This window comes from Lissotriton helveticus, chromosome 5_1 (assembly GCF_964261635.1).
Source record: "Lissotriton helveticus chromosome 5_1, aLisHel1.1, whole genome shotgun sequence".
Classification (NCBI taxonomy): domain Eukaryota; kingdom Metazoa; phylum Chordata; class Amphibia; order Caudata; family Salamandridae; genus Lissotriton; species Lissotriton helveticus.
This window is the reverse complement of record NC_136065.1, coordinates 558,377,069-558,397,937: the sequence shown is the minus strand read 5'-3', so window position 1 is coordinate 558,397,937 and position 20,869 is coordinate 558,377,069. Positions and strand designations below refer to the sequence as shown.

The window sequence follows — 20,869 nt, the reverse complement described above, 5'->3', positions numbered from 1 at the left end:
GCAAGCCCTTTCAGGAGGAGAACAGTGCCTGGCGGTAGCCAGGCTCAACGGTGATCCTGGCAATTGAATCTTAAGGAGTGAAGTTTAGGACTGGTTGGTCCAGTCAGGTATGCAGCAGGAGTGCCGTCAGTCCACATTGATCCTCTGAATTTGGTGGCCACTTGTGTTGCGTGGAAGGGGGCCAACATGAAATTGAAGCTGTTTCCCCTTTTTGTGACAGAATTGGTGATCGATTTGAGCAAGTAGGGGGCGGCTATGAAGTGCAGACCATCACTTGTGCGGGAATCAAAGTCAGAGACACATGTTTGACCCGGAAGGGGGTCTACCGCACAGTGTGGGCCATCCCCCGTGTGTGTCCCAAAGTCAGTGACCCCAGGTTGCCAGGAAAGTGGCCACAGTAAGGGTTAGGCCACCGTTCATGTGCAGGCTGAGGTCTAAATCGCCTGTGTGACCAGGATGGGGGCCACCGTCCTGGCTCACCATGCCAAGGGGGCAGGAGGAAACACTTACCAATCGCTGTTGGAGCGGAGTGTAGATGTCTGACATCAACGCATGCTGTCCAAGGACTGAGGAGGCTATTGCGACAGTGGGGAAAGACGTGAGAGATAGTAGGCCTCAGTAGTGGGAGACCGTAATTCACAGAGGAGCACTGTGTGACTTTCCGAATTTCTGGCGGCTATCGGGTCAGTTAAGACTGTTTCAAGCTGTCGGGCCTGCTGGGGACTTGCATGAACTTAGCACCTAAATTATGCTAAACCTGAACACTTAAGGCAAAGCAGAAGACTTTTAGGGTGTGAGAGACTAGCGTGGGCCACATCAGGCAGTCACTTTTAGTATAGAAAGGGGCATGACCACCCATGCTGGAAGCGACAGGAGAACATGGGACTTTCCGCTCCAGGAGAGCGATAGCATGCTGTTATTAAGAGGGCTATATGGATTATTTGGTGTGTCATACATGCTTTGTGTGTTTACCATAAATATTTACTTCTTCATAAACACTTGTATTTGAATGGGCAATCCACTTGTTGCTGTTAATGTTGAGTTGTCGAGCCGGCATTGCCTAGCACCTATATTCCCCTAAGAACCTTTGGCTGCTTGAACAGTGCTACCACTGAAAGTCAAGGACTGGACTGTGTCATTCTTGACCCAGTTACTCCGGACCTATGGTAGGTCGGGCCCCAGGACACCAGGAGTAAAAGGCCTCAAACCCCATGGTTGGCACAGTAGCTCCTGCCAGCGCCATGGCCCTCTCAAAGTAGTTCTGACAATGCCAAACTAGGGCATGGCAACTGAGGTGCGGAACACTCCAGTGTTCAATCAAACTACTGCCTGCTCCCACTTGAACAGGACTGACTAGTGCTGTGCACTTGGTCTTGCACACCACCCGTGAACTCGCCACCTAGGGGAGGTCCATAGTGGCTCTACGCTGCCAAGGAGAAGGAATGTGAAAAACTTTATGGGGTTGTAACCCTAACAAAATGGCTGTGTGCTAAGCGACGGGAGGGAATGCTGCACCTGAATTAGAGACTACACCAACCGAACCCAAGCCCATATAGTGCAGGGGAAAGGGGGTTCTGGTGCATAGCAGTGGTCTCACCTTCAAGCACATGGGACTCACACCCGAACATTGGGTATCATGTGCATTATTCTAGTGTGTAGTATTGTGCCTTTCAGTTAAATAAATTGCTAGAAATGGGAGTCTCTAGTTGGCAGAGGAAGGTACCTTGGTCCAAATAGGGACCCTTGCTTCTAGTCAAGGTAAGAGGGATACACACTTTAGATAACCCCTGCTCACCCACTTGGTAGCTTGGCACGAGCAGACAGGCTTATCCCAAAGGCAGAGTAGAGTATTCGTACCAACACTCACAGTAACACAGTGAAAACCCCACAAATAAACACCACACCAGTTTAGAAAAATAAAATATCTTTATCTATACTTAACAAGACCAAAACTACAAAAGTCCAACATACACAGTTAAAAATATGACTTTCAAAAGGTTTCAAGAGCTTGTATCATAGAAAACTATGGATGTGTGACTTTTACACAAGTACCTGCAGTTGCGTCAAAATTCGCATGGCTTAAGACACGCAGAGTGAAGAAGGGTTGAAAAGAAAGAGATGCGTCATTTTCTGAGACCTTGGGGAGGCGATGCAACAGTTGTGCTGCACGCAGGAGAAGTGATACGTCAAATCCGGTCTGGAGGGGGAATGATGGGTTGATTCTTCGTGATGGTTCCGGTCAGCGGGTGATGCGTCAGGAAAATTTGCTGCACAGGTGCGATGCGTGGAAATCCTGGATGCGTCAGTAATTGATGCAGCAGCGGAGAGTGGCACTGCGTCAGTATTTTTCAGCCGTGATTCCTCGATGTGCAGATTCTTTCAGCGGCGCCGGCGCTGCACCAGTTTTCACAGCGGCACAGCGATGTGTGGAAATTCTTCTCAGGCCATGGAGAGGCATCATAAAAACAGCCGCAAGAAGAGCGACGCGTCATGTTTTTAGTTCTTCAACTTCCGTCTTTCTTTTAGCTCCCAAACAGCAGCAACAACCTCCAGAGGTCGAATACTGGCACCGGTATCTCCTGGCAGGCCAAAACTAACAGCAGCAGATTTCAGGGGAGCTGGAGGTGAAGTCTTTGTGTCCCTGAGACTTCGGAACAGGAGGTCAGCACACACAGGCCCTTGGAGATCTCCTTCAAGCAGGAGACACAGCACACACCAAAGTCCTTCTCCTTTCCTTGGCAGAAACAGCAACTGCAGGCACACAGCAAAGGGGCAGTACTTCTCCTTAGTCTCTCCAGCTTTTCTCCTTGGTAAAGGGTCCTCTTGAATTCCACGGATGATCTAAAATCACCCTCGCTAAAAGATGCATTTTAACATTGTGAGTTCAGGCACACTACACTATATTTTCCTACTTTGTTCGTAGGGGTAGTTATGTTTATAAGATGATAAGCAAACTCCCCATTCTATCCTATGGGAACAGATATCCTTGCAATAGTGAAACACGAAATTGGCAGTATTTCACTATTAGGACATGTTACACCTACCTTTCACATACACTGCACTCTTCCCAGGGGGGGTACATTGGACCTACCATAGGGGTGTCCTACAAGTAAACAAAGGGGCTTGCCAAGTCGACATGGCAGTTAAACTGCACACAGGCACTGTGGTGGCAGGCCTGAGTTACCTTTTCAGAGCTACTCATGTGGGTGGCGCAACCAGTACTGCAGGCCCACTAGTATCATTTGATTGACAGGCCCTGACACACACAGTGCACTTTACTAGGGGCTTATCAGTAAATCAAATATGCCAATCATGGATAACCAATTATAATAACAATTACACAGAGAGCATATGCACGTTGGCACTGATTAGCAGTAGTAAAGTGCCCAGAGTCCCAAAGCCAACAGCAACAGGTCAGGAAAAAAATAGGAGGAAGAAGCATAAAGTTTGTGGATAACCCTGCAAAAAGGGCCATTTCCAATATATATTACTTGTCTTTTCACAAGAGAAGCACTGCAGAGGACAATTGTCTTATTATGCTGTGTGTGTTGGTGAGTGTTCAGCCAATGCACCCCACCACTATCCTTCCTGAGAAGAATGTAACTCTTCGCCATCACTACCACTAAGAGGCAAGTGCTGAAAGTGTTCTATTTGGCCCAGTTTGCACAGCTATCGTAGGACAGACCCTGGGACAGCAAAGGCAAACAACCCCAGCTGCAGCCCAAATGCCCCTGCCTATCCCACGGCCTCATGAACGGGGTCTGACAAACAATATATCAAAATATTTGTGCTTAATGTTCCAATTTAGCAAATTAAGAGTTTGCCTACAATACCGGAGTCCAAATTCATTCACATAAAAATATAAATTAAAAAAATTAAACAAAATCGATGCATGGTCCACTTTCAATTCCAAAACCAGATTCATATTTTGGTCAAAGTACCACATTTTCAAGTTCAGTGTGGGATGATTCTATTTCTCAAGTCTGGGGGTAGCAAAACTCCAACTCTGTTTACTTTGAGGAGCACAAATTTAGTAAGCAAGCACATTCATGAAACAGAACAGTGACTTTATGTTCCTCATGTCCACAACACTTCCTACTGGCGATTTCGATCACGTCTAAAATTCACACGCGAGGAACTGAAACACAAGTCATATCAAGATTTTTATAAGATATCAGTGCGGTATACATTTGAAGGCGATGCTTTTAATAGAGTTCTCGAAAACATTTAAAATGCTTACGCATTAACAGTTGCTGGCACTGCGTCCAAAAACATTGTATGATATGGCTCTCTTTGTGGCGGCCTTGACGCCCATGTTGAGTGATGCCTTACTTATTTAATTTTCCAGACCGGGGAGAGATGAGATAGAAATGGAATACTATAAGCCTCTTGCTTTGTTAAATAAGGACTACAATATTCTGGCGAAAATCCTGGCAGACCGGCTGGCCCCATTAGTACTGCATATTCCATGTAGGAGCTCAGGGGATTAAAGGAACAGGTCGTCCCCCTCTCTATGTACTTATAACAACACAGGACCTGTTACTTTCGGTGATGCAGTTACCCTTGGTCAACCCCTCCTATCTCTCCATTAGGATAGGGAAATCACCATCTATTCTGGTTGGTATTTCTAGACCAGGTTCACCACTTTCAAATTGTTAACAAAGAGAAAACGCTGTTCACCCATCTATCTCTACCTGTCTCTCCCTCACCTGCCACCCACGTTTAGTGAGTAAAGCACAGGAGGGAAGGGGTTGAGACCCAAAACCGAGGTGAAAGAAAAGTGAGAAAAAGTGAGGAAAAGAGTGGTGTTGCCTCAAGGGAGTAACACCATGGAGGCTCTGCAGGAAGGTACTCGCCTGCCACCTAGGTTCTCATCATTAGCATACACCACTCGAACACAAATTGTGAGGTGAAAAAGAAAGAATAGGTGAAGGTGCTCGGGTAACAGTGCCTGCATGCGCACTAGGATTTGTGTGCAGCAAGCCTGTACCCAACAGGACAAAAGTTAAAAGTGAGCTACTACTCGCTGGCCTTCTCTGTTTTATTCTTGGCTGCTAGTATGCTCATATTAAAATGCCAAATAGGCATTTGTGTTCGAGTGGTGTATGCTAATGATGAGAACCTAGGCGGCAGGCTAGTACCTTCCTGCTGAGCCTCCATGGTGTTACTCTCGTGAGGCGACACCACTCTTTTCCTCACTTTTTCTCACTTTTCTTTCACCTTGGTTTTGGGTCTCAACCCCTTCCCTCCTGTGCTTTACTCACTAAACGTGGGTGGCAGGTGAGGGAGAGACAGGTAGAGATAGATGGGTGAACAGCATTCTCTCTTTAACAATTTGAAAGTGGTGAACCTGGTCTAGAAATACCAACCAGAATAGATGGTGATTTCCCTATCCTAAGGGAGAGATAGGAGGGGTTGACCAAGGGTAACTGCATCACCGAAAGTAACAGGTCCTGTGTTGTTATAAGCCCATTAGTACTGCACCCTGACCAAAATGATTTTGTATCAGCCAGAAATACCTCTCTGAAACAATGCCATTTCTTCCAGGTGTTAACGTACGCCCCACAGGCATATCCACTTTCAGTTTGCCTGGTTCTAGATCTGCACAAGGTTTTTGATTCCCCTGAATGGCTCTTCCTAATTGAAGTACTAATATGGTATGGACCAGGACCCGACTCCCTCCAGTTAAAGTAGGATGCCATATATTGGATCCTATAGTGATACAGGCTGCCCGTTGTTCCCTCTCTTATTTTCTTTGGCACTGGAGCTCCTAGCACACTTTTTGCGTGCCCAGGACCAATGATGGGGTATTTCCCTTTGAGACATAACACATTCTGTCTTACTTTACACAGATGATATGTTTATTTACCTTACAATGTCCAAGCCATACCTCCCACCATTGATCAGTTGCTAGCCAACTTTGCTGCTCTATCGGGCCTCAGAGTTAACTTTAATATCAACACACCGGACTCAATGTAATATGTGAATGGCGTCTATCTAACCTGGCAACACACATCCAGTTTTCGCTATCTCAGGAGAAGGATCCATCATAGGCCTGAGGAACTTCAGGAGGGGAATCTAGTTTATGCTGTCTCTGCCTTACGGGCACAGATATTATTTTGGCAAACTCCACCTATATCAGTGGTGGGTAAGGTGGCCCTAAAAAAAATTATTGTACTGCCAAGATTACCACACTATTTTGCCAATCTTCGCCTCTTGGCACATAGGCCCTTCTTTTGCTCCTTGGAGCATTTGCGGCAGAGTAGCACTTCTCAAACTCTATTTGCTGGTTGACTTCGGCGGGCTCATTGTGCCTAACTTTGAACAATATTATTTGGCCTTACAGCTGCAGTGGGTGGCACACTGGTTTGCAAGCTGCAATCTGGAGCATATGGTGACACTTCTTCCCCATTGGCATCTGGAACGGTTGCTTAACATTTTTCATCCATTCACTAAGGCACCACTACCGAGCGCACCTCTCCTTCAGGCTGCATGCCGCTGCTTTCACAGGGCCCTACTTATTTCCCTCTTAGCTCTGCCTTATGCCTTGGAATTGCCACTACTTGGCATGCCACAGGAGCGCACTTTGACCTCCCTAAGGGAGTTGTAACCTTTGCACGAGTCGGGAATACACAGTATAGGCAACTTGTATTGAGATGGGGCCCTCTTCTCTGTAGAAGACCTCCTGGCCAACTGTGAGCTCCCGCCGGGGCTCGCTTTCAATGTTGGAGTGTTGGGCCAGTCCTAGGAAGAAGTGCAACAGGAGCCCCACAACTTCTCACCATGCAATACTTACTTGGGAGTGGGTAGTCACCTGGCGCGGTGGCTGGCTAGCACTCTATGCACACACAAAGCTACCCCCGTTACTGCGCTGTGCACACATTGGGATGCACACCTAGGATGCAAATGCACAGAGAGAGAATGGCAGGCTATCCTAGCTCAGCCTACTCTAGTGTCTCGAAATTCCCATTTTAAGTTAATTTTGCCTAGAGGTTATTTAACTTCCAGTAAAATCAATGGATAGTTTAATCGCACTGCTGCCGCCTGTCCCCCCGGCCTTACCCATGATGTGGAGCTCCTGCACATGCTTTGGTCCTGCCAGTCATAGGCAGAATACTGGAGGGGTTTCACTATATACTTAACATGATACATGGGCACCACTGTGGACTACACCTGGGAGCTGTGTATAATGGGTCTCAGTCAACGCGATAAGAAAACAAAGAGTGGCAACACGATTTGCAGACTTCGCCCTTATCTTGGCAAAATGACTGATCACCTGTAAATGGAAGGTGGCGGCTCCTCCAGTTGCCTCGGCATGGGTGTAATCCATGATGGCATGGGTGCAGGCGGAGATTGTGGCACTACACAAGGAAATGGTAACATATGCCCTTCCCCACGCTATGGCACATGTCCCTGGTGGTGGTTGATGTCCCACCTGTGAATACGGTCAACTTATGGAACACAGCGACCCCCTTTGGGACTGCATCTCTCACAACACTCCCCAAGTCATATTGAGCAAGTGCAGGATTCCTCTTTCCTGGTTCTTTTCACTGCTAATTGTGTTTTTATTGACACATTAATGATGAAGTGTAAGAATTTCAAGAACTGAATTCGCAAATAAACAATAAATGTATTTATTTATCCATTTGTTAACCATAACGAATGACGGCTTGTAAAAATAAAATCATTGGGTTAATTTATTTAGTAATCATAAACAATATCAGATAAATAGGCTATAGGCCCATAAAATAGTTTCACACAAAGGTTAAAAGTAAGCCATACAAAGTGGCACAATACAGAATAGGCAGCAAACATGCATTGTTCTTTTTTTCCTATAATTGTGTGGATCATTGGATTCATGAAGAGGTAGTCGAGTGGGAGGCTGTTGGCCAAAGGTACTCTTTCTCCCAGTAGTGTGTAATGGGGCATTCTCGATATCTAAGTTGCTATGGAACTGTAGAAACTGTTTTATTGTAAAACTATTTGAATAGTAACATTACATTTGCGTCCCATTCTCTAGAACGGATTATAGTAAATGGCAATTGTCTGCTTGATAAACCTGTTTTTTTAGATGGTGTTCAATGATATTATTGAAAGGAATTCTTTTTGGATAAGAATAATTTGACAGTGAAAAAACGACATTCTTTGACTTTTCTGCAAAATGATTTGAACATTATTATTTGACAAGCAAGCAAAGTAGAAAATGTTGTTACACTTAACTTTGATTATTACAACCGTGAAGCCTTGAAACAAGTGTCAATACCCACTGATTACGAGATTCGTAAAGGTATAAAATACCGTAAGATACAAGTAGAAGGGTTGTATGATAGAGTACGCATGGCTAAAGCATGCGTACCTCTACCACCCAGCCCGAACCACAAATGCGTCTTAACCATGCACTCCTTTACCACGCATGCCTTTGCCATGGAATATCGTGGAACTGGCATGAATGGTAAAGGGGATGCAAACCCCCTGCGCTTAGCTACAAACCTACTACCTGCCCCCTGCCCTGAGATCAAATACCCCGACACCCTTTACCCCCCACGCTGTCCCTAACTCTTAATATACACTGCCTGACCCCTCCCACCCCAGAGCTGTCCCTAAAACTACCATAACCTCCTCCACTGCCCCAGGCCTAAAACTCTAACCCCTATTTTTAAAAACTGCCTGACCCCCCCACCAGCCCTAACAAAACTACCCAATCCTCCCCATAGCCCTAAAAACTACCCGACTACCGATTCCCCTTTCCCGGAGTTATAAAACCCTGTCCCTTAAAATACACTACCCTGACACCCTCCCACCTCCTCCGCTGTCCCTAAAGCTACCCAACCCCTTCCACTACGCTTAGGCCTAATACCCTAACGCCTAATTAAGAAAACTATCCGACTCTCCGCCAACCCTGAAAACTACCTCCGACTCCCCAGCAATTAAAACGACCCGACGCCCCCAACCCATACAAACTACTCCCCCACAACCCAGCCCCAACCCCACTTACCTCACTGCGTCCTCTCTTCCTGGCGCCTTCCTGCTTCCTCCAAAGTGCATGCAGCACCTAGACCACGCACTGCCTTAACCAAGCATATGTGTGGTTAAGGCAAGCACAGTAGCGATTGTGTAGTTGGAACACGCGTGGCTCTGCCCACGTTATTCCTACTGTTTCTATGTGAATATATTGATTTTTTGGGGGCACCTCTAGTAGCTAGTGTTACATCTTATGTCAAGGACACTAAAGACCTATTGAGAAAATTGCAGGATATTCCTTGAGATGACAAATTTTGCCTTGTAAAGATGGATGTCAAAAGCTTATATACTATCATTAAGCATACAAATGGATTGAAATCTTTAAGATATTTTTTATACGAAATCTGCAAGCTTCTATAGACATATGAAAAATATTCTTGAATTTGTGGAGTTGTTTTGCTTTCTGTGAGACTTAAGGTATTGGTATATTTTGAGAAGAATTTCTGAGACTGTAAAGAGTAGGACTGTCAAGTAGAACTGATGTTTAAAAAAATTATTTAAATAAAGGAAAATCAAATTGGAAATGTGATCATTATTATGTATCAATCAATGTGAAGACAGTGAGTTTTGACTCCCCACAGGCCAATTACATTTGAATTTTTTTAGGTGTGGAAAAAGACTGCTTTATTTTTTGTCATCCTAATTTTTCTTTTTAAAGAAATCATAACAAAAATACATATGTATTCGTACACTGGCTTTTGTTCAGCACTCTTTATCCATTGGCCTGTTCAAATGGCTTTCACGTTTTGTTTCTGCCCACCACAATATACAGCATGGAGTAATGTGTCAGCGCACTTCAGCAATTGGCTTTGTTTACTGTGTGTGATGGTAGTTTGCTTGTGCACATATGCACATCTATCTAAACAATTCCTCACTCCAGTGCCAGAGATAGTAGGTCAAACATTGTTTTTTCATTTATTTTTTATTTAGGATTGTGATGGGTAATGTGGAATTACTTTATTCAACATTTACACACTACCTTTAGGCTGAGGCACATTCTTACATTTGTAATACCTGCTCCATAGGGGTGTGGAATTTAATAAAATATCCAAGCAGGTTGCTTCATAAATCTACTTGTCCTTGTAACAAATCCACTTGTCCCTTTGGTGCCAAGTAGTGCGGCGACAAATTATGGCAGCAATCTCATTATATAAGAGCTCTGATATAGCCGCTTTGATTATGCCAGGGCTCATAACATAGTAGTGTTTGAATACTTGCAATCCCCTTATGTTGCTACGTTTCCGCAGATCTATATACTGGGGCAATAGTTCCAAAATGCCCTTTTGAGTCTGTGCAAACGACTAACCTGCATGTTTTAAGGGTTTTCAACAACTCTTCTCTAATCTTTTCCCATTCTGCGAAATGTTGGAAATGTACTCCTGACAATGGCAGACGTAAACCTTCTTCCAAAGTTTGGAAAAAAGTGTTTGGATGATAAGTGAATTTGCAAGCACTCAGATTTTAGCATGAGCAAATCTACACATGAATATTTGCTCATGCTAAAATGCAGTTCACAAATATTTTCATGGGGTATTTCTTGCCCTACTTCTGTAAAATCTTGGGGATTCAAGAAAGCCATATAGCTGCACTTAATGCAAGGATATATACCATGGGTGCACTTTTGAGAGTTTCTTTACTAAATAATTGGACCCCTCTTTTGGTCTGGCATTGACCATGACCTTTTGTGTTTACTAAAATTCTGTCTCTTTCTCTCTGTATCGGCTGGTTTCACTGTAAGTGTCAGCATTCTGCTCTTTCACAAGGAGTAGATTGGCACACAAAGTAGTGTTGTTCAGTGCCAGTAACTACAGTGGCAGTGTGTGCTTTTTGAGACCAAATACTATTTTTGCTTTTGCCAATGTTTGTTATAATGTTGAGGGCCCGGCAGCTCCCACACCAATAAGGTTTAACAAAAACCATGCCAAAGCACACATTGACAAAACTAAAAAGCTGACCACCAATTTCAGAACTACTGCCTTTGCCAATGCTTCTTTATTTTTGTTTCACATAATCTTATTGAAACTGGTTACACTGATTTTCCATTATGAATATTTTGGGGAAATACAAGGAAAAAAATACACTTGAAAACTTGTATCACTTGACCCCAAACAATATGTCCTGTGCTATAGGACTTTTGCATCCCTGAATATGTTTATGATAGATTCTCTAAGATAATTTTCATTAGATGACTTGTATCCTTCTACAGTTCCACATCAGGGAAATACTTTGTAGGTCTTGTCTATCAGACAGGGCAATTTGTCTGGTTGTAAAAGACCACTTGTGAGTTTATCAAAAACTTACAGTGCACTTAGTGTAAATTCATTGCTTGTCATTCATTTGCTTTATTGTCACTCATTTGCTTCTAATTATTCAATGGCTTTCCTTCCCCTTCTTGTGTGCGTTTCTCCCCTGCAGCATTGCCTCATTCCCATCCTTTTGATTGGATGGCTTGTATCCTTTCATTGCTCACATTTAGGGACCTACTTTTTTCTTTTTTTTTTAACCACTCCATGAAACGTTCATGGGTTTCCTAGCTCTATCCCCTGTGTGCTGCTTCCTTCTTCCAAACATCTACTGCCCAACATGTACTCCGTATTGCTCTCTCCCTTCTGTGCTGTTCTCCTGTGTGCTTCCATCCCACCTCTGTGTGCTCCTTATTGCTCTCTTCCTTGTGTGCTGCTTTGACCCTCTCCCCAGCCTTATTTTTATTTTACCCCGATCATTGCTCACCCCACCAGCTCCTATACTGCTCCCCCCACTAGCTCATGTACTGCTCCCCTAGCTCTCGCTGACCTATCATTTTTTTTTCTTTTTTTTTTGGAGGGCCCAGCATCTGCTGTTGGCCACTCCACAGTAGAGAAAAATTGTTCCAGAGAGTCTCACATCTACAAAATCCAGGTGCTGTAAACCGGGCCTCTTGTAATCTAGAAGAACAGTATCACACGCAGGTATACCGCTTTCTTGCACATGTAAGCAGGCCCAGGCTTAAGAATGCACATAGTATGTTCTCTCCACTAACAGATATCTTTTATTGTTCCTGGTGATCACAGAAACAGGATGTGAATGGCAAGGCTTTGCCTCAAATACACAAAAGATGATGAGAGGAATGCTTGCAAAGTCTAACCTCTGGCAATCGTTTTGAGTGGCATAGAGCCCATAATTTTTCCCACCGTGACACCTTAGATTAGGTCCAGCCATATGCAGATCAGTCTTGGCCCTGCTCCAAAAGGAACAACCCAACCTAAAATGCACTGCTTGGAACTGGAACATAAGCAAACCGTGACCAATGTTGATGTTTTTGGGCCTCTTTAGTCTGGTGCAGCTTGGTGCCAGTGGCACAGTGAGCACATGACCCATATTTGCTACCAGAAGCAATCGCCAGTTAGACTATTTCCAAGCATTCTTCCCATCACCTTTTGTGCATATTATGCAATGCTCCAAGTGGCCAAGGGTTTGCTCAGACATGGGTCTCTTGCTCGTTGTGCCCCAGGATCCAAGCTATGCCTTACTGATAGACCTAATAAGGTCAAATTCTTCCTGAAGTTACTTGTGATACCTTCTGGAGGGGGCCTGCCTGACAGTTCGACATGGACTTTTCCCATGAGAAGTAGGGTCAATACTGATGTGCTACCGGCCGCGAGTGGTAGCCAATGGTTAGGCTCTCTGCATGCATACCCCTTTTTCCCTTTTGTACGTATTAAGGTTTTGCCATAAAAAGCTAAAAACAAGATAACACAACACTTGTGCTAAAATTCCTCCACTGGCTATGGGTTGAGACATGGATCAAATTCAGCTTTCTATGTATAATGCACAAAGTATACAGGAACAAAGGCCTCTGTGGAAACAAGCCACACATTACGATCCAATAAGAGCCTTAATATTATCAAGTGCTGAAAGATTATCCAATCTAGATGCATACTTCAGCAATATGGAGCCACATCCTTAGTATTCCAATTATAGATTATTTGGAATGCCTCAGACCCATCTTTGAGAGGTAAATCCAACCTCCTTAGGTTCAGGATACTGATCAAAACAAACCTATTTGTCTAAAGGGTGCAGGTAACCTCAACAAATGCCTCCATTGCTAGTTCAGTGATTAGATTACTATTTTAAACCAAATACAATAGTCCATTTTCGCCACTAATTCGACCTACAATAGGCAGCTTTGGAGGATTACAAAAAAATGGTAAACCTACTTTCATTCCTACTTTCATTCCTACTACTTAATGACGACCCATGTTAAATGATCCTCCCATGATCTTCTTTGTAGCGACTGAGAAGGGCAATGGACTTACTACACCTATCTCTGGTCTGACCTGTGCTGACATTTCTTCATGATTGGAACACTTTGCAGTATCCATTTAATCACAAACTAGCGCTAAATAAGACAGCTGTAAACAAACAAATATAGACATATTTATAGGTTGCTTACCTACCTACATCTCTGGACTGTTAATCAGGGACCCTATCAGATGCCCAAAAGCAAGGATTAGGCAAATAGGGCAAATGCAAAAAGACTACTTTGGAAGGGGTTCAACAACTCTTTAAAATGTAATTCCAAATAACTTAGCTACTCAGTAATATGTATTTGAGATTGGCAAATCCGGGCTGGTAGGTTCTCGAGTTGCAACTCAGATCATGAAATGTACCTGAATATTGATCGTGAGAGACAAAGGTAACTAGAATTCATTTTCCTATGACTAGATAAATCTGTGAGTGGTGGAGTTAAAAGAAGGAAAAAAGTGTGTATCAGCCCAAATATGTGTGTAGCTCAGTGCCTTATAAAATGAAAATCTGAAAATACAGCAATCGAGTCCTGTGTAGGCATCCTAAAATGTGAGGCCAAGTTACAGAAGAAGCATTCATGTATGTGTAACACACATGTATGCTTTAAAAACTTGCGGATAAGATGTGTGCAGGTTTAGAAAATTTCAAGCATTCAAAGAATACCAATGAGCATTTCAGGGGAATCAAAGTAAACTGTGGATTTCTGGGCATACTCGTGCTAAATTATAGTTACCAGTGTAGTGTCTGTATGGCAGATCTTCAGCTGGAGTATGCTTAATGGAAATGTGGACAAGGGCATTTTTAATGTTCCTCCCCCCCCACAGGGAAGACATTATTCCCTATGAAGCAACCCTTTTGTTCTAGATCTGGGTTAACATATACTTTTGTTTGCTCCTGGCCTTCAAAGGAGTAACTTTCCCTAAAATATCAATGTCTTGCAAAACGTTTATCAGTACCCACAAACGTATAGGTTTGTGGGTGCTCAACAACTTTGTAGTAGGAAACTACTAAGCAGCACCCCCTGTCCTGCCTTTGGTCGCAGATTTACTCCAACTGATCATTTGAAAAATTAGCGGATCACCCAAAAAGAGTAAATCGGATTGGATTTAAGTCGACTGATCCTTATGCACTCAATAAGGATCAAGCAATTCCCAGCCACAGATTACCTTTTTGCTTATCTAAATTGCATCTATTGGTCCAAAGCACATTGTGAATCAGACATTCTGCTTTTTAGGTCTCGCGCCTAGCGCTGCAGGGGGTTTGAAAACTAATCTAGGAATCGCACACGTTCGTGCGTGTGCTTTTCCTTTTGCCCCACGCTATTGGCCTTTGTGTGCATCTTTTTAACAAAGACAGCACGCAATTGGCCAAAGGCGGGCGCATTGCTCCGCCCATGGCCTATTGGTGTCGGTTACCCGCCGCCATGTGGTTTCAATTATCGTGCCCAGACACGGGAGCGATAATTGAAACCACATGTCTTGCTGTGGCGCGCGAGCACCACTCGTTGAAAAAGTTATTGCCTACTTCCTTGTGTTTCTTTTAGTGCATGCACGCTCACAACTCCCGGGCTTCTTAAATCCTCCTGCGCATGAATTACACTTGCCTGGCCTGAAGTGGAGTCAACAACAATAAGTAAGCGCGCCTTTTTCCTGGTTGGGGAGGAGCGCCGTTGGCAAGGTATTGATGCCTGGGGGGGCGGGAGGTCACGGAGCCCTACCAGGGATGATGGAGGGCCTCTTCCTCTGGCGCCACAGGTACACGGGCTCCAGGTTCTTCATGTTGCGCTGCAGCCGGACTCTGACATCCAGGCCCGCATGCAGCAGCTCCTGCGGCAGGCTTCACCTCCGGGATGCGCTGTATTCATTGTGATACAAGACCACCTTGCCCCTGGACCCGGAGAAGAGACTGCTGCTATCACGCGCCATCACGAGACAATACGGCCAGGGGTTCTTTTCTGTCCCCCATCACCCAGCACGCCCAGCGCTCCAGTGCACTCATGCCTCCCCTGCACTTGTTTGGTAAGTTCAGCTCGTGGAAGGGGGTGTGCCCTTAAGACAGGTGCAGGATTACTAACGCGGACTCTCCATTCCAAAGCTAATGTCACCCAGCGGGAGGAGGATCTCCACAAAAGCCGTTTAGGTTAACAAAAGATTTCTGATGTCTGGAAAGTTTCAGCCGCGCCGAGCTCGTGAGAATATGCTGCCAGCTTCTTCTTTGTCAACGGCACTTCCATCTGGTCATGTCCTCGCAAACCCCTGGTGCTCGCTCTAAGTTACACAATTGCCATTGTCTTTTAACGTGGTATGTAACACAGCGTGCCCGTGTTACATAACCAGCCCAGGTAGGTGCGTCCCCATGTGACCGTGAGACTCGCTCATTCCTCCTCCTGCTCTTTGAAGCTCGTGCCGATTGCATGAAATCGAATAATTGAAAAATAATGTCAAACCGCCTTGTGGAATGAGAAAACAGTAATTTAAAAACATGTTGGTATGAATAAACAGCTCTTAACAATGGGGAATAACTTTGGTGCTTTCCGTCTATCCTCGTGGTTACCGGCATTCTTAGTATTTTTCCCCTGAGCAACATCAGGGCAGCATATTAGCCAATGCAAAATGATCGCTTTTTAACTCTTTCTAAAATACTTGGCGATTGTTTAACAAAAAACTTTCCTCTAAATATTTCAGGGCTGAAATGATAGTTTCACTTGCCCCATGTGTTCTAGAACTGCAATTGGAATAAGAAATGACACGGTCCTACGCCCACCACGTGTAAAAGGCAAGAAACACAAAAACACAGGTAAGTCCATTTATTGTGGAGGGAAGAGGGGTAGTCTGCAGACTTTATCGTGCTGGTAATTACAAGGTTCAGTAAATTTCACACGTCTAACCATTGTGATTTCTTGTATATACACGTGCTCGTGCCTAAAAGAGTGGATGTGTTGGGACTGCCTGTATCTAGACTGCCAGGCAATTCTTTTACTCACTGTGCCACCCCAGTTTTGACCAAGCCATATGCAAATTAGTATTGACCCAGTTCCGCATGGGAAACAGTCCAGCCTGAGCTGCCAAGCCGGGTCCTCCCTGGACCGGAAACAAGCATCATGGGACTGCCAGCGTTTCCAAATCACCTTGCAGGACATTTAGAGCAGGCAGAGACACTTTTGCCCATGCAGAACCATCGGAAGATATTTATTGGAGGTGGGAGGGAGAGTCCCTGAGCATATTTATGTGAATACATGCTTACACAAAGGTTCACTACATAAGCTATACATATACACTAAATACACATATAAAACTTCAGCTTTCCACCCCGCAACGCACAAATTACACTGTGTAATGATGCATGCATGTGTATACGTCACCAATCTCGGGCCAATCATTTCTTAACGCTTTATTAAAAACAATTTATAGCACGGGCGCCATACGCAAACGCGAGAGTTTAAGTTATAGGCATTGCAAATGACAATGCCTTTTATTTATCTGTTTTAAAACAACACAAATAAAATGGATAGTCATTTACAATGCCTTTTAGAGGGCAAATTCCTGTTGTAGCCCAACATAGTTTTTTTGTTGACAGTTTTCTGCTCTATATTATTGCATATAGGTCAATTATTAGTGGGTGCCTTTGCCTGCGAAGAGTCTATTTATTGTTGCAAATAAAATAGCAGTCATTTTCAATGCCAACAGCTCTACCTTTAACAAATGCGAGACCTATTGCATTGCAAATGCTTGTTTCACATATCACCAACAGGACAATAAGAATGAAGACATATTCTAGGAAAATATTTGGAGGTAAAACTAATTTACCTTCTTTTAATATCTATGGTATAATACGTGATTAATCCCTTAGTCTTTGCACTTGAGTCTATTTGATTTAAGTATAATTTAATTTCCGAAGTATTTCAGTATGTAGTACAATTTAAATGTATCTTTAAATCTGCACATGACATACAAGGTGAGTTAATGTTTAAAATGGCATGCACGCCCAGGTGATCAAAAGGAAACAGAAGATCCTCCCTTGTTCTTGTGTTATTGCCTGGACTGGAATGCTGAGCAACTTGCTAAGACAGCATAAATGGCCTTGCTACTAAAAATAAAGCACACCCAACAGCTCCCATCATGGGGGTATAATGAAGGTAATAGCAGTTAGGAGAACACAAAGGTACCTAATCAATAGCAAGTAAGACCAGGCATTTAGGACCCGCATACATTTGTGTTGCTAAAGGCCGAAATGGAAGGCGGCAAATCACAGCACATTCATGCAAACAGACTTGTTTCAGGCAAGATACTCACAATTTTGTAAGCACAAAATGGCTTTATTTAAGCTGTCTCCTCCTAAAAGTGCCTCAACTTCAAAGTAAGTCAATGGGGGGAAACATTCTCCCCAGTTTTGTTTTTAAGCCTCTCTTTCCAGTTTCAATATGTTGGCATGTATGAAAATGTGATATACACAATTAGCAAGGCTTGTTGTCTGCCCAACAAAGACTAACCATCTCCTGAGGGCCCCAAGCACAGGAAGGCTTAAGTTGCTCCTACAAGCAGCACAGTTTTCCTCCTTGCCTACGGAGAGAGAAAGGTCAAAATCTGGGAAGACAAAACATCTTGAAGAAAGGAGTGGAAGCACCCACCAGCAACACTCCAGGTGTCTTGCTGCCATGGTGTATACTATAGGTAGTCTCACAGCCTGGATGCCTCTTCATGAAGGAATAGAGTGTGCTAATTAGCTACTCCCCTGCCTACAATGGTGCAGAAATCCTCCGCTAGACTTCAGAACCAGAAGAGGTTCGACAGTAGCTAGTCATACCCCACCCTTAAGAAGCACTTTTTTTAGGCAGTTATTAATGTAGACACAACAGAGCTCTGCTGTGTATAGGGGCCTTGATGGTCCTTACCAGCCCCAGTGTGCGAACACAGTAAAAGACCACAGGAGAGAGGCTGGACGGCATCCTAAGTGGAAGCCTCCCAAAGAACACCGCTTGTTGTCAGTGGGAATACTGTCAGCAGCCCAAGGGAAACTGAGGGCCAGTGGTACAGCTGCCAGTAGTTCAATCAATGTATCGGAGACCTTATCCACTGCTACTGTAGTCACACTCCTGGATGTAGTAGGGTAGAGGTATTAGGCTGCACCCGTCTCTATTCCACTGGAGCAGCCATGTATGAATTCTGCGACCCGTGAATAATTGTAATATATCTCTCCGTGGAAAAATGCCTTATCTTGTATAACACTGTCTTCAATTTCGAACACAGTGAACTCGAAATGGGATCTCTAGATCACTGCCATCTCTTTCATACTTCTAGAGCTCTGAAGGATGTCCTCGCACATCACCACTCTCTACCATACTCGTTTACACCAAGATGGAGACCGCATGACGCAACTGGTTTGCTCTCATACATCAGCCATGAAGAGTCCCATCGGTGCCTTTATCCCAATACAGGTCAGTTCCTATTAGTTCACCTTTCTCAGGGCAACTCCTGCTGCTCAAGCGGATGTCCATGCACCATGGCTGCCTCTATCCTTCACCTGCTATCTGAAATGGGTTTCTTCACATCATAGCTGCCTCTTGTATAGGACACCAAACTGGTGTATGGTTCTCCTGTCTCAGTAATAATCCTCCTTCTTGGAATAGGACATCCTGCCACTGTTCTATCTATCATATAGCTATGGGTAATACTCGCCCCTTGCACAAGGGTTGTTTCTGGCATCCTATTGAAGTTCATGATGTTGTTCTTAGGTTAAAATGGCATCATACACACTTTTTACAGCAGACAATGTGCCGCACTTGTTTATCCCCTACTCCAGCAACATAGAGGCGATCTGACACTTCTGGAATAATGTTCCCTGGAATACACAGCAAGCAGTTCTTATACGGAGTCATTCTCTATAACTAAAAATGTGAGTTTTGTTGCGTCCATTACATTCCTACTCACAAGCCTGCCACTCTCATCCCACCAAATCTGGAGTGATATAAAGAGGCATTTCTAAGACCTAGCTAGGAGCCACCTCAAGGACCAGACTGACAACAGATACAAATAATAGGGCCCATTTTAAAGCCTAAAGCGGCAAAAAAATGTTATATCAAGGACACAAAATGTCCTGCAATCACCCCAGCATGCCACAACAATCTGAGTTACAATCCTGAAGTTAAAACCCGAGCCTTCATGCTCCACACACTCTCTTAGGTGCCTGTAGCCAAAGGTGCGACTTGAGTCTACATGTTTTTAAAATTATTATTTACCTGGAGGGTAGGGTGTTGCCGCATCTCATAGCTCACGTCATACACTTGGCTGAATAATTACTTCTAAAGTAACTGCATTGCTTAACATAGGTTAAGCACAACTAATGATGCTTTAGTTTCTGAAGCAATCCCAGTTGAAAAAAGAAATGCTTTTGATTAAGGTTGTTGTTGTTCAAATTCTGCGGAACTAAGATGGCCCACTTTGGAATATACTGTTAAAGTTCATGAGATCACTTGACTTTATTTATTTAAAAATATATATTTTTATTAAGGAAATTTTTTTGACATCGATTTTACCCCACCCTCTTGCACAGGACATTTGGAACATACTTGAATAATGGGCATACGTATACATACAAAATAATTGAAGGAGAGAAATAAAAAAGCAGAAAAAGCAACCACTAGTAAACAACTAACAAATTGCTTATGAATCTCCCAACATTTTGAAGGAAAGAGAACAAAAAATAAACAAGATAAAGGGAAACAAACAGCAAAAAACAAGGGAAAGAGCAGTCGACTTAACCAACAACAAACAATCTGCTAGAAGGTTAATTTGCCCCCCTGTTCTATACTAAATCCTTTCCTTCCACTCCCTGATTGGATTCCATATGCATAGCCCTAACGCCCTTCCTTTTTTCCCTTCCTGGCATATATCGCTTTTTCCAGATTATAGATACTTAACAACCTGGCTATTCATTGATGTAGTGTGGGTGGGAGACAGTCCCGCCATGTTGAAGCAATACATATACGGAATACTCCCATAGCCACAAAAAGGAAATACTCATACTGAGGCTGGTGTAAGGCCTGTCCCATCCCTAGTAAAATTAACTCTGGTGTTAACTTAGCCTCTATGTTTAGAGATCTTTCCAAGAATACTTCGATAGCGCCTATAAAGGGTTGCAGATCAGGGCAGGTAGCAAATATGTGTATTATATCTCCTTCTGTGCTATCACACCGCGGACAAGTGATCCCCTGAGTGCCCCCCAATCGTGCTATTCTTGCCGGTGTGTAATAAAGCATGTATATTGTCTTAAAGTGTTGGGCTTGAAGAGCTGCTGACCGAAGAATCTCCTGGCCTAGCTGTAATGAATTCCGAAATACCCCCTGTACTATTCCTAATTTATTTATCCATTTAGCTTCATATTTTCCTAGATCATCCTCTCTATTTAATATAAGCTCCGCATAGAACCTTTTGATTGTACACCCAAGACCCCCCTCTACAATCCTTAAAATTGTATTGTCTTCAAACCCTCGTGCTCCCCCTCTTTTACTGGATAGGAAGCTTCTGGTCTGCAGATACTTAAAGAAGCTCTTTGAACTAATGCC

General features: G+C 43.8%; 1 protein-coding gene and 1 long non-coding RNA gene across 2 annotated transcripts in view; one reads left to right on the top strand and one right to left on the bottom strand.

Annotated features, from left to right (window-relative positions):
• The window catches only part of ANKRD22 (ankyrin repeat domain 22), a 294,066-nt gene that overhangs the window by 247,443 nt on the left and 25,754 nt on the right, over nucleotides 1-20,869 (bottom strand). The gene's annotated exons all lie outside the window — the stretch shown is intronic.
• Nucleotides 15,236-20,869, top strand: part of LOC144753265 (uncharacterized) — a 49,206-nt gene continuing 43,572 nt past the window's right edge. The window contains exons 1-2 of the long non-coding RNA XR_013594274.1: nucleotides 15,236-15,326; nucleotides 15,993-16,104. This is a non-coding gene — a long non-coding RNA (uncharacterized LOC144753265). The remainder of the gene's footprint in view (nucleotides 15,327-15,992; nucleotides 16,105-20,869) is intronic.